General features: G+C 44.2%; 1 protein-coding gene across 1 annotated transcript in view; it reads left to right on the top strand.

The window, feature by feature from the left end:
• The window catches only part of PAPPA (pappalysin 1), a 3990201-nt gene that overhangs the window by 1510600 nt on the left and 2464394 nt on the right, over window positions 1-15207 (top strand). The gene's annotated exons all lie outside the window — the stretch shown is intronic.

Here is a 15207-nt window from a genome sequence, read left to right as displayed (position 1 = left end):
CCCAGGTAAATGGGGAGGGTTGCGTCAGGAAGGGCATCCGGCATAAAATTTTGCTAAATCATACATGCAGACAACAGTACATAAATACATACCGGATCGGTCGTGGCCCGGGTTAACACCGACCGCCACCAGTACTGTTGGCCAACAGGGTGCTGGTGGAAATTGGGCTACTATTTGCCAAAGGAGGAGAAGAGGGGGAAGGCATGCACGAAGGCAGGTAAAGGCTAGGACTGTGATAGTGAGGGTCGAAACTTTGAATGTTGGCAGTATGACTGGTATAGGGAGAGAGCTAGCTGATATGATGGACCAAAGAAGGTTGGTATATTGTGTGTGCAAGAGACCAGATGGAAAGGGAGCAAGGCTAGGTGTATCAGAGGCGGTTTCAAATTGTTTTATCATGGTGTGGATGGGAGGAGAAGTGGCGTAGGGGTTATCCTGAAGGAACAGTATGCTAAGAGTGTTTTGGAGGTGAAAAGAGTGTCGGATAGAGTGATGTTTATGAAGCTGGAAATTCATGGTGTAATGATGAATGTTGTTAGTGCATATGCTCCACAAGTTGGGTGTGCGATGGATGAGAAAGAAAAATTTTGGAGTGAGTTGGATGAAGTGGTGATGACTGTACCCAAGGGTGAGAGACTGGTGATTGGAGCAGATTTCAATGGGCATGTTGGTGAAGGGAACAGAGGGGATGAGGAAGTGATGGGTAGGTATGGTGTTAAGCAAAGGAATGCAGAAGGTCAGATGGTAGTGGATTTTGCGAAAAGGATGGCCATGGCTGTGATGAATATGTATTTTAACAAGAGGGAGGAGCATAGGGTGACATACAAGAGTGGAGGAAGATGCACACAGGTGGATTATATCTTATGCAGAAGGGCCAGTCTGAAGGAGATTGTAGACTGTAAATTGGTGGCAGAGGAAAGTGTAGTTAGGCAGCATAGGATGGTGGTTTGTAGGATGACATTGGTGATCAAAAAGAGGAGGATGAGTGTGAGGGCAGCACCAAGGATCAAATGGTGGAAACTAAAAAAGGTAATTGTGAGGTGATGTTCAGAGAAGAGTTAAGTCAGGCACTGGGTGGCAGTAAAGAGTTACCGAATAGCTGGGTAACTACAGCAGAGCTAGTAAGAGAGATGGCTAGAAAGGTGCTTGGTGTGACATCTCGAAAGAGGAAGGAGGATAAGGCGACCTGGTGGTGGAGTGAAGAAGTCCAGGAGAGTATACAGAGAAAGAGGTTGACAAAGAAGAAGTGGGATTGTCAAAGAGATGAAGAAAGTAGACAAGAGTATAAGGAGCTGAGGTGCATGGCAAAGAGAGAGGTGGCAAAGGCTAAGGATAAGACATATGAAGAATTGTATAAAAGGTTGGACACTAAGGAGGGAGAAAAGGACCTGTACCGATTGGCTAGACAGGGGGACCGAGCTAGTAAAGATGTGCAGCAGGTAAGGGTGATAAAGGAAAATGAGGGAAACGTACTCACAAGCGAGGAGAGTGTGTTGAGCAGATGGAAAGAGTACTTTGAGGGGTTGATGAATGAAGAGAATGAGAGGGAGAGAAGGTTGGATGATGTGCAGATAGTGATTCATGAAGTGCAGTGGATTAGCAAGGTGGAAGTAAGGATAGCTATGAAGAGGATGAAGAACGGAACGGCTGTTGGTCTAGATGACATACCTGTGGAAGCATGGAGGTGTTTAGGTGAAATGGCAGTGGAGTTTTTAACTAGATTGTTTAATGAAATCTTGAAAAGTGAGAGGATGCCTGAGGAATGGAGAAAAAGTGTTTTGGTACCGATTTTTAAGAATAAGGATGATGTGCAGAGCTGTAGTAACTGCAGAGGGATTAAACTGATCAGTCACAGCATGAAGTTATGGGAAAGAGTAGTGGAAGCTAGGTTAAGAAGGGAGGTGATGATTAGTGATCAGAAGTATGGTTTCATGCCTGGAAAGAGCACTACAGATGTGATGTTTGCTCTGAGAGTGTTGATGGAGAAGTACAGAGAAGGTCAGAAGGAGATGCATTGTGTCTTTGTGGATTTAGAGAAAGCATATGACAGGATGCCTAGAGAGGAGTTGTGGTATTGTATGAGGAAGTCGGAAGTGTCAGAGACGTATGTAAGAGTGGTACAGGATATGTACGAGGGTAGTGTGACAGCGGTGAGGTCTGCGGTGGGAGTGAAGGATGCGTTTAAGGTGGAGGTGGGATTACATCAAGGATCAGCTCTGAGCCCTTTCTTATTTGCAATGGTGATGGACAGGTTGACAGGAGAGATGAGACAGGAGTCCCCGTGGACTATGATGTTTGCAGATGACATTGTGATCTGTAGTGAGAGTAGGGAACAGGTGGAGGAGACCCTGGAGAGGTGGAGATATGCTCTAGAGAGAAGAGGAATGAAGGTCAGCAGGACTAAGACAGAATATATGTGTGTGAATGAGAGGGAGGATAGAGGAATGGTGAGGATGCAGGGAGTAGAGGTAGCGACGGTGTGGATGAGTTTAAGTACTTGGGATCAACAGTTCAGTGTAATGGTGAGTGTGGAAGAGAGGTGAAGAAGAGAGTACAGGCAGGATGGAGTGGGTGGAGAAGAGTATCAGGAGTGATTTGTGACAGACGAGTACCAGTAAGAGTGAAAGGGAAGGTCTGCCAGAGGGTAGTGAGACCAGCTATGTTATATGGGTTGGAGACAATAGCATTGACAAAAAGGCAGGAGTCAGAGCTTGACGTGGCAGAGTTGAAGATGTTAAGATTTGCACTGGGTGTGATGAGGATGGACAGGATTAAGAATAAGTATATTAGAGGGTCAGCCCAGGTTGGAAAGTTTGGAGACAAAGCTAGAGAGGCAAGATTATGTTGGTTTGGACGTGCTGGGGAGGGATGTAGAGTATAATGGGAAAAAGATGCTAAGGATGAAGCTGCCAGGTAACAGGAAAAGAGGAAGGCCTAAGATAAGGTTTATGGATGTGGTGAGAGAGGAGATTCAGGTGGTTGGTGTGACAGAGCAAGATGCAAAGGACAGGAAGAAATAGAAACAGTTGATCTGCTGTGGCGACCTCTAATGGGAGCAGCCGAAAGAAGAAGAAGAAGAAGCCAAGGTATTTGCCCTAGGGGTCTCAGGGTTAGGATCCAACCTTTAGTTGCTAACATTGATGATGATTTAGTTGAACAGTGGGCTTTTACCCAAAAAAAGCCTCTATGGGGTTTGGAGATGTGTTAATTTCATATTATGATAGCTCTATTGATCTATGTATATCAGAAGTTGCCAGCATCTGTGAGGAGACCAAAAAGTTTGAGGGCCAGCCATGTTACATGACATGCTTAAATCACCTCAGTCAGGAATTACTAACCTTGGAAAAACAACTAATGGATAAGAAAATGCATACATTTAATAGGGATCTGGCGGATTACCAAAGGGCTAAACCCTTTGGGGCAACCAAAAATGTTAAATTTGATAATTTGAATAAGAAACCTTTCAAGAGAAAACGACTTAATTCTATTCTCAAAAATCTAGAACCCCTACTAGTGGTACATCAGGGGATGAAACGTCCTCTGCCATGGATGTGGACATCGAACACACCTCAGAGTCCCCGGTTTCTAAACGTAGGAAGTCAGATAACCCTTTAGGGGCAGGATTTGCAGGGAGGGAGAAAACATAGTAAACGATGTAGAGACTTTATTGAGAATCATGATACAGAAATAAATACAACTGAAAATGCCTTAAACATCTCATCCACGTCTTTATCTCAGGTGGAACTAGAATTGTTAAATTAAGGGCTGAATTTTGTACCCGTTTTTTTTTTTTTGTTCCGGAGGATTCTTTTGCACAAGATGTTATATGTTTTTGTCGTTTATTAAACTTGATATTACATTTTGATCCTGTGCCATTTCATGTGGATTATAATACATTTAAATTTCATAAATCTACTTTTATGCCTCCCATGCATCCTAATGTTAATATGTTTCAAAATAGTGTTCTCAAAGATCTACACTTCTATTGCAGGCAATCTGACATTCTATGTAATAATCTCTGAATGGTTGAACAGCAGGTAATCATTGATCTTCAAAATAACAAAAATGTGGTAATTTTACTGGCTGATAAAGGTGGAGCTGTGGTAGTCATGGACTGGGTACAATATCATGAGAGAGTGGAAAGACAACTTAATGACGGTCGATACTATATGTATATGCCTCTGGACCCCAGTTCCAGATTTAAACAACAAATTGACCGATTCCTATTGGAAGCTAAAGAAGAAGGAATTATTTCGGACTCACATCATTTTACTGTACCTGATCCTAGTAATCAGTAATCTGATGTTGTAAATCTTCTTTCCATTCATCACTGATGGGTTCAGTTCTGAGCCCCTCAGAATCATGTCGGCCTAGTACCAAGCTTGCTTGCACCAAAAACTCTCGAGCTAAGCTGCTACCCACAATGCCCTTCTCCCAGTTACCTCAGATCTCATTTGCCTCTTAGCCATATAGCAGCATTTCACCGAAATCTCAAGCTAAGTGTTATTTTTCTTGATACTTTTAGTATTTTTGGATATTTATCCCTTATTTAGTCACTTGCTAAATCTTTTCCCTTCTTTTTCACTCGTTTTACTGTTATTGTAACTTTCCTAACTAGCTCTACCCATTGGGTAATTCTTTTTACCATCGTTGGTACGGCCTCTCCTTACCCTTGTGGTATCGCTTGATAGCATCGTTGGTATCTTCTTTCCTTTTCTTGCCTTTTTAGGTGTTTAACTTGTGATTAGGATGTGTGTGGAAATGTCTGATAAAAAAAGGACTTTGGGGTTTAATCATTGCACCTCTTGCAATGGTAAACTTCCAAACAGTGACTCTCACGATGACTGTGTTTATTGTCTGGGGGTTCTCACCTCTCTGTTAAGCCCCCTTGTCAAATTTGCCAAAGTTCCAGTCAGCGGATGGTGAATGAAAGGAAAAATAAATTGATTTTGAAAGGCCTTCTCACGTCTCCCATCTCAGAGGCCCTTTCTATGTCAGAGGTCTCAACCCCTCCAATAAAGGACAAGAAACGTTCCCATTCTAATCCCTCTTCACCAGCTGGTGATAGGAGTAAGACTCCTAAACATAAGGCCCACAAACCTTCCTCGGAGCATAGACTTGCCACTTTGGGTCTGACTACTACTACTGTTCCGAGCTCTGCTCCGATTACTACTGTGAGTCAAGCCATAGACATTACCGGATTCTCAATGTCGGCGCCACCCCCGGCACCAATCACTATGCCACCGACCTTGCCTTCCACTTCAGCTACAACACCGACCTTGCCTTCCACTTCAGCTACGGCACTGACCTTGCCTGTGACTACAGCTACGGCACCAACTTTGGCTTTGACCACACCGAAAATGGGTCCGACCCATGCAATTCCTTTAGAACCGATGACATAGACTCCGAGCGCCTCTTCGGCACCGAGCCCTTTTACTACTCCAATGATTCCTTTGCTATCTGTCTCCAAATTAGAGACTACGGTGCCACTAGCTCAGACACCATAGACCTGATACTTCCCTTCTTTGGATCCATTCCTGGGTCAAATGTACAGTCCCTTTTTGGACAGACCCAACTCCCCTTCAGGAGTGTCCATGAGGTCCGTCAGCAGTCTATCCAGACTTGATGTGGTGCGCCTGTTGGATCAGCTGTTGACATCCAGAGGGATACCAAATGTTCCTAAGACTCATCCCCCTCTGGGACGTGAGTCTCTCTCTCCCAGGACTCCGACATATACTCCTCCTTCAGACCCATCTGTTCCGAAGCCCATTGCTCTGACGTCCTTTGTAGAACCCCATTCCTCGGCGCCGACACTGACTGTCACTCAGGCTTCGAGGCCACCCCTTTGGTTTTAGGTTCCGACAGAACAGTCCCTTCCTCAGACTCATGGTTGGGGGTGTGACGTCTTCGGTCCAGGGCACGGTTCCGAGTGTTTTATTGGTTCCGCCCTCGGATCCGAGGATAATGTCTTCCCTGATCCTGCTTGAGGCTCCATCCCTGGGAGCGGGTCCGACGGAGAGGGGATGTGACCCCAGTTCCGAGGTTGTCCTTCTCGGTTCCGGGCTCCTACTCCTCTTCGGGTGGGCCTGCTTTTCGGGTGATGGAGAAGGGTGCTTGCTTCGGGAAGTGCTCCTCCAAAGTCAGAACTTCACCTTGCTCCTTCTTAAGCTACAGCTACCATGAGCCACCTCCCCGGGACACTGGGAGGAGAAGCCTCAGGAAACCCCAGTTCGGGGTACCCGTTCTTCTGAGTCTTCCTCAGATATTCCCATTGAAGAACCTCCTCAGAAGAAGGCATGCAAGAGGAAGCACATAGACTCTCCTGAAGAGTCTCTGACAGAAGACACAGACAGCGATGATGGGGAGGGATCCCCATGGTCACCCCCCGGGATGATGTCTCCTTTGGAGACATCCTGAAAATATTAAAACAGAGGGGTGGCTGGAAGTCCCTCCAATACTTCCTTGGAGGAGTCCGTGTTGCTTCAGGCTTTCCGCTCCCGACCTTCTACCTCTTTGGTGACCACACCTACCTAGGAGTTAATCCAGCTTGTCATGCAGCGTGCTTGGCAGAAACTGACTTTATTGAGGCTATTCCTTGAAGACCTGATAAGACCCCCCCCAGAAGAGCATCCACACTGGTCCAGAGGTTTGACAGTTGACGCTATGGTGGTGGCAGCGGCCACTGAAAAGGATCTAGCGGAAGAAAGTCCTGCTGTTCACCCGCCCAACAGGGAGACCCGGGCTGTGGACAGGTTGGGGAAGTGAGTCTTTGCTTCAGTGATCTTTGCTGTCAGGTCCCTGAACTACTTGGCACATTTCACGAGGTTAAAAAGAGATTTGATTTCTGAACTTTCTGGATCCCTCGCGGGTCAAGTTTCTGACGAGGCACGGGACAAGGTTGCCTCTCAACTTGCCACCCTTGAATCTAGTTCCAATTCGTCCATGAGGCTGCTCTCCCACGCAGCCGAAGGGGTGGCTTGAGCTGCAGGTGCAGGCATAGTCGTGAGGCATCATGCCTGGATGCGCATCTGTGACCTCGCAGACTCCTTCAAGTCCTCCTTTTTGAATGCCCCTATTGAACCATCTTCCTTATTTGGTTCTAAAGTGAAGGACATGCTGGCCAGGTGCAAGCAAGATGGAAAGACTCTGTCTGACGTTGGCCTACGTTTCTCCAAGCCTCAACGTTCTTTTTTCAGGAACCAGAGGAGTGGGAAAATCTGGCACAAGAAATCTCATGGTCCTTTCCCTAACGCACATGGTGAGGATTCTCCCAGAGGCAGAGGGGGTTCCAATGGTGGAAGACACCCCTTTAGGGGCAGAGGGGGTCCCTGAAACCAAGACTCCAGGGATTCCTTCTCTGGGTGGTCTTAGCAACACTCCTGAAGCGTTGCCCGATTGCTTTCCTCTGGAAGCAGTTGGGGCTCATTTCTCTCTGCACCAAACTGCCTGGCACTCTATTACAAACGATCGATGTGTGCAGAGAATATTCTCCAGAGGCTACTACATCCCTCTAACCTCACGTCCAAAACCTACAAAGAACCTTCCCGATGTTCCACCCAATCAAAGGGAAGAAGCAGCTTCAAAGATAAGAAAGCTGTGTCAAAAAAGAGTCATCCAACCAGTTCCTCCAGACCAATGCGGATCTGGGTTTTACTCAAGATTCATTTTAGTGCCAAAAAAGACCGGGGACTGGAGACCCATTCTGGATCTCAGCCATTTAAACAAATCAGTTGTATAAATTAAGTTCCGCATGGTCACTATTCAGTCCATTCTCCAGGTTTTAAGGGAGGATGTTTGGATGTTCTCGATAGACCTCCGAGATGTGTATTACCACATCAAAATGGACAAACCCTCCAGGAGTCTCCTTTGCTTCCGGCTAGGAGCCAATCATTACCAGTTCTGAGCCCTGCCATTTGGCCTTTCGATGGCCCCCAGAGTGTTTACGAAATGTCTAGCAGTGGTGACAGCTCATCTGAGACTTCAAGGATTCAAGGTATTTCCATATGTAGACAATTGGCCGTATTTCCATATTTAGACAATTGGCTCCTCTCCGCCCCCACCAAGCGTCTTCTGACTATGGTCCTCTGATACACCCTTTCACTAGCGAAGTCCCTAGGCATCACAGTACACTGGGAGAAATCCAACTTAGAACCTACCCAACAGCTGGAATTTATAGAGGCAGTTTTAGATACCCAGTCCTGCCTGGTATCTCTGCCGGCTCACAGACTTCAAAGGTTAAGATCGCAAGTGCGTGTGATACTGTGTCAAAAACATTTATCAGCAATGGAAGTTCTCCAGGCTCTGGGGTCTGTGGCTGCAGCCATTCCGATAGTTCATCTGGCAAGGTTACACATGAGACTGTTACAATGGCTTCTACTGTCCCAGTGGTTTACAAATCATTGTCCCCTAAACTCACAGGTGCTCATAACCAACTTTTGCTAGCAAGATCTCCTCTGATGGATGAGGCCAGATGCAGAACTTTGGTGTCACTCCTTTCAGACCCCTCAACTCAATGCCACTGTGACCATGGATGCTTCCCTGACAGGGTGGGGGGTGGCTATTTTCAGGGAAAGACAGTCCAATGCATGTGGTCGAGCTTATAGGCCAACCTGCATATAAATGTTCTGGAGTTAAGAGCGGTGCTATTAGCGTTGCAGGCATTACATCTGCTTTTTTCCCTGGAACGATTGCAGTTCAGTCAGACAATATGTCAGCAGTCTGGTACATCAACAAGCAAGGAGGAACCAAATCCTACCTCTTATGTTGAGAAGCCATGAGAATTTGGCACTGGGTGATAGCTTCCGACCGCTTTCTTATAGCAACGCACATCCCACGGAGTTCCAACATGATTGTGGACAGGTTGAGCAGATGCATTCTTCTTCTACACGAGTGGTCTCTCAATCCCAAAGTGATGGCAGGAATTTTCAGCCGATGGGGCCAGCCCTGCTGCAACCTATTTGCCTCCCCTTCGAATAACAAATGCAGCAGCTATTTTGCCCTCTTTCTCCCAGAGGGGGAGTCCCCAAGAGACGCTCTGACAAATGATTGGCCCACGGGTCTCCTCTACACTTATCCCCCAATTCCCTTGATACCTGTATTCTTAAAGAAAGCCAGTCAGTTGAGTTGCAAGGTGATCCTCATTGCCCCTTTCTGGCCTCGTCAAGTGTGGTTCCCCTTCCTCCGGCCTCATCTATTATAGCCTCCATGGATCTTGGACACTTGTCCAGACTTAATTTCTCATGGGGTGACTCACCCGAATCTGTCCACTCTCAAGCTGATGGCTTGGTTTCTCCACTTCTGTTAGTCGCCAGGCAGGAAGCCCATTCCTCACCTGTTCGTGATATCATTCTGGCCTCCCATAAACCATCAACCAGAAAACTTTACAGAGATAAATGGAAAAGGTTTTCTCTCTGGTCTAAAGAATGGATGCTAGATCCCTTCTCAGTCCCAGTCTCTGTCATCCTTCAATACCTTTCTGACTTCTTTGAGAACAGAGCATCACCCTCTACCATACGAGTCCATTTAGCAGCAATTTCCAATTTTCATAACAGAGTACAGGGCATTCCAATTATGTCCATTTGCCTGTGCAAAACCTTTCTCAAAGGAGTGTTTCACAGCAGGCCTCCCGTGTCTCTCTCTCAACCCCCTTTTGAGCCTGCTGCAAAATGTGATCTCAGATTTCTCTCATGGAAATCTCTCTTTTTGGTAGCTGTCACTTCAGCTAGACGGATCTCAGAATTACAGGCCTTGTGCACTAAGAGACCGTACCTGATATTTCATAAAGACAGAGTGTCTCTACGTACTAATTCATCCTTTCTCCCCAAAGTGATTTCTGATTTTTCTGTGAACCAATCCATCGAGCTCCCAGTGTTTTTCCCAAACTATTCCAGTAAAGGAGAATACTGCCTACACTCCTTGGATGTGCATAGGCAACTACATTTTTACCTAGACAGAACTAAATCTAAGACAGACTAACTTTTTATCTCCTTCTCTGGCCCAAGGAAGGGATATGCTGTGTCAAAAGTCACTTTATCAAAATGGCTCAGAGATTCTATTTCCTTTTCATACTCATGTACAAATGAGGCTAGACCTCACAATATCAAAGCACATTCAACTAGAGCTATAGCAACCTCTGTAGCTTTTCACTCCAGAGCCTCTATGGACTACATCTGCACAGCAGCCATTTGGGCTAAATCACACACTTTCATCAAACATTACAAGTTGGATATGGTCTCCAGGGGAAGAGCGGCCTTTGGCTCAATGGTGCTCAGGAATGTTCTTCCATAAGGGCCACCCAGGTAGCTGGGGATTCTGTCCCATCAGTGATGAATGAAAAGAAGATTAACAACATCAGATAAAGAGGTTACGTCTTACCATAATGTTCCATCTGTGTTGTTGATCTTCTTCCGTTCATCACATCCCACCCTCCGTCCCCCACCAAAGGCTCCTGGTGGATCTCATGGGGCCTTGTGGTGTGTCAGGGCTTTTCGCAGAAATGGCCTCTGCTTTATTTCTATATGTCTTATGCAAACTCGATCTGAGGTAACTGGGAGAAGGGCACTGTGGGTAGCAGCTTAGCTTGAGAGGTTTTGGTGTACGCGAGTTTGGTATTAGGCCGACACGGTTCCGAGGGGCTTGGAAATGAACCCATCAGTGATGAATGGAAGAAGATCAACAACACAGATGAAACATTATGGTAAGACATAACTTCTTTTTTATGCCTACTACCCAAAATACGTAAAAATTTACATAGTCCATCGGGTAGGCCAGTTGTATCAGGCAGGGGTTCAATCACTGAACCACTTTCTCAGTTTTGACCAAATATCTCAAACCTTTGCTGAAATGGGTTAGATTTCAAATTCAGGACACCACACAGTTTTTACACATCATTTCGGATACTCAACTAGAGCCGGGATGGGTGCTGTGTACTTTGGATGTAACAGCACTATATACCAGTACTCCACATTGGGCAGGGTTACAAGCTTTAGAATATTGGTTATACAGATCAGAATTATATCCACCTGGTTTCATCACATTTTTGGTTTGTTTAGCTGAGCATGTGTTGACCAAAAACATTTTTTACTGTCAGGGTAAATGTTTTTGGCAGGTACAGCGTACAACCATGGGAGCGTCATTTGCCCCTATCTATGCAGATCTGTTTATGGCCTTCTTTGAGGAACAAATGATCTATGATTCCAACCACAGTATATATTTGGACAAAACTGACATATGAAGATTTTATTTAGACAATTGTTGGATGGTGTGGAGGGCAGATACCAAATATCTTATGGAATTTGTTGAATACCTAAACAGTAATAAGTGAGGTTTGGAATTTACAGTCAATTATCATGTACAACAATTTACTTTTCTGGATGTTTTAGTCACCAGAAATATTGATCATACTTTGGATAGTCAGGTTTGACGCAAATACCCACAATAAAATTCATTATTGTATGCAACTAGTTTCCATCCTCCACACATCACACGCAACATCCCCAAATCCCAGTTTCTCCTTATTAGATGTATTTGGTCAAATCCGGACAATTGTGAGCATTACAAACAGGATCTGGTGAGAAGGTTCAAAACTAGGGTCTACAAATCTGGCAACATCCTTACTGCCAGTAATTGGGCATCTACGCTAGATAGGAATGATTTATTAATCTATCAAGATAAGCAGCACTTAGGGACTTCTGACATCCGGTTGGTCACTACATATGGGCGGAATACCAACATATTATTAGATTGTGTTAAACGACACTGGAACATATTACTTGCAGACCACAGATTATCTGATATTTTTAAAGGTAAATGTTCATTTTCATTTCGTAGGGGTAAAACTTTGGGCTCACATTTCAGTCATTATAAACAGTGGTCGGAACCGGCCAAGCAAAAACCACAGTGCACACTTACAGGGGATCTTTTGTATGGATGTTTCCCTTGTGAACATTGTGTACACTGTCCCAGAGTTGTAAAATCGAAACATTTCACCAGCAGAAGTACGGCAACTGTGTTTGATATTAAATTTTTAGCCAATTGCTGTTCTGACTGGTTCATTTATCTTGCCACATGTTCCTGCTCACCCTTTTATATTGGACAGACCTCCAGACCATTAATGCTACGTATATCCGAACATGTCAGTGACATCAGAAATAAAAGACCATCCAATGCGTTGTATAAACATACACTCATGCACACTACAGCCAATTTCAGATTTACTATCATTGACAGAATTTTTGGAGATAGAATCAACAGCACTGGTTGGCATTCAGTAGTAAATAACAAAGAAAGGAAGTGGATAATGAAGTTGGGTAGTTTGTTTCCACCTGGATTAAATGAACAATTCACTAACCAATGGGAAGGATTTTTGCTGAGAATATGCTGTATAAAAGAGCATTTGAATTTCGTGTTTCATGGCTTACACTGAGGAAGGCTTTGTTATAGCCGAAACCGGTCTGTTCATTGTGCCTATTTTATGTTACATTAAAGTAGCATTAATATACACCACTTTGTGCTGGCCTGCTGTTTTTTGAAATACACTTTTCAACATACGTTTGTAGAAACATGTTTGATATGCACATTTTTATTTTATTTAACATTTGTTAACCTGGAAAGTCTGACTTGGAACGAAGCCAATTTTCAGCGGTGGCCCGGGGAGAAATGCTCCATACGCATGTCTTTATAATGTGGGAGGAAACCTGAGCACCTGGAGGAAGTGCACACGAATGCAGGAAGGACATGCAGACTCCACACAGAAGGCACCCCAGCCGAGAATCGAACCAGAGAACCTCTTGCTGTGAGGCGACAACGCTACCACTGCACAAATGTGCCGTTCTATAACGTACAGTCCTACTACAGTTGGAACACAAACATCTTATATAAATCATGTTGATATTCACAAATGACATATAATTATTTACAAAATTCCAGATAGCTGTGCTGGTAGTATCTCTCTTCGTCACAACTCCTAGGATCAGAAATGACACCATCACATACTGCCTATAAACATCTACAATTTTCTCTCACTTGCGATTTAGTAAGTTGTGTTTTACTATTTGTGATTAACTAAAATGAGCATTGAATCAAATGAGCGGGAGATATATAAATATAAAGGGGTATTTAAGTTATATGATTGTTGCTTTAGTCAATGTCTGTTTTGTCAACAGAATTTAATTGACAAAGCAGATGACCAGCAAGTGTGGAGACTGCCCAGTTGTGTGGGTTGGAGAATATGCTATGGCCTTGTGCGATAACAGAGTTAGTACATATAAGTAGCAAGCGGGGGGGTGAAGCTTTCTGGCAGAAAATGTTTTTTGTTTTCAATTTTTTTTTCACTTTTGAATTTTGGATGTGCCAAGGTTATTGCTAGATGCATGCATAATTGGTTGTTGGCACTGGCTTTGTCGACATTTTGTTGTTAATGTTTGGTCTAAATGCTTGTGTGTTGACATCTGTTTAATAGACCGTATTTGGTCGATATACGCAGATGGCCAACAGGTGTGAGAGAATGACAGTCACCAGCAGGGGAATATTCCCTTTCAGCAAGGAGTGTGCAATCTTGGAGTTAGTATGGCTAATCAGAAGGGGGTGTGGGGGGCCGCCCCAACCACCCATAATGGGGGGGGGTGCAGGGGTGTATATGCATGTGTATATAGATATATATATATATAGATATATGTACATACACACGTGCGTGCACGCACACACACACACACACACACACACACACACACACACACACACACACAAATAGACATACATATATATGCATACATACATACATACACACACACACACACACACATATACACACACACACACACACACACACACACACACACACACACACACACATATACAGTGGATATAAAAAGTGTACACACCCCTGATAAAATGCCAGGTTTTTGTGATATAAAAAAATGAGACCACAATAAATCATTTCAAAACTTTTCCCACCTTTAATGTGACCTATAACCTGTACAATTCAATTGAAAAACAAATTTGTTAGGGGAAAAAATAAAAAAACTTACAAAAAGCTGGTTGCATAAGTGTGCACACCCTTAAACTAATTCTTTGTTGAAGCACCTTTTGATTTAATTACAGCCTGAAGTCTTCTTGGCTAGGAGTCTGTCAGCATGGCGCATCTTGACTTGGGAATATTTTCCCCTTCTTCCTTGCAAAAGCGCTCCAAATCTGTCAGATTGCGAGGGCATCTGTTGTGCACAGCCCTCTTCAGGTCACCCCACAGATTTTCTATTGGATTTAGGTCTGGGCTTTGTCTGGGCCATTCCAAAACTTTAATTTTCTTCTGATGAAGCCATTATTTTGTTGATTTGGATGTATGATTGGGGTCATTGCAGTGCTGAAAGGTGAAATTCCTCTTCATCTTCAGCTTTCTAGCAGATGCCTGAGGGTTTTGTGCCAAAAGTGACTGGTATTTGGAACTGTTCATAATTCCCTCCACATTAACTAATGCCCCAGTTCCATCTGAAGAAAAGCAACCCCAAGCATGATACTGCCACCACCCTTCTTCACAGTGGGAATGGTGTTCTTTTGGTGATGCAAAGTGTTGTTTTTGCGCCAAATGTACCTTTTGGAATTGTGGCCAAAAGGTTCAACCTTGGACTCATCAGACCATATTCCATTTCCCACATGCTTTTGGGAGACTTGATGTATTTTTTTGAAAATTTTAGCCAGGCCTGGATGTTTTTCTGTGTAAGAAAAGGCTTCCGTCTTGTAATCCTATCCCATAGCCCAGAAATATAGAGAATGGAAATTGTTGTCACATGTAGTACACAACCATTTCTTGCCAGAAACGCCTGCAGCTCTTTCAGTGTTGCTGTAGGTGTCTTGGCAGCCTCCTTGACCAGTTTTCATCTTGTCTTTTTATCAATTTTGGAGGGACGTCCAGTTCTTTGCAGCGTCACTGTTGTCCCATATTTTGTCCACTTTTTGATGACTATAGGTTCATAGATTAGTACTAGGCTAACTGCCTTTTGTGGGCCATTTTTAAGCCTAGCCAGTTTCCCCATGTGAGAATCAAACCTTGCACCTTTGGTTTATAAGGCAAATACCTTAACCATTATGCCAACCTCCCACCCCTATTTTCCCTAGAAAAACTATCTTCACTGTGTTCAGTGGTATATCCAATGCTGTGGAAATGTTTTTTGTACCCTTCTCCTGACTGATACTTTACAACAATGAGATCCC

This window comes from Protopterus annectens, chromosome 16.part0 (genome assembly GCF_019279795.1).
Source record: "Protopterus annectens isolate FY-2018-M chromosome 16.part0, PAN1.0, whole genome shotgun sequence".
NCBI lineage: Eukaryota > Metazoa > Chordata > Ceratodontiformes > Protopteridae > Protopterus > Protopterus annectens.
Note: the sequence above shows the minus strand (reverse complement) of the source record. Positions and strands in the feature narration are given on the sequence as shown.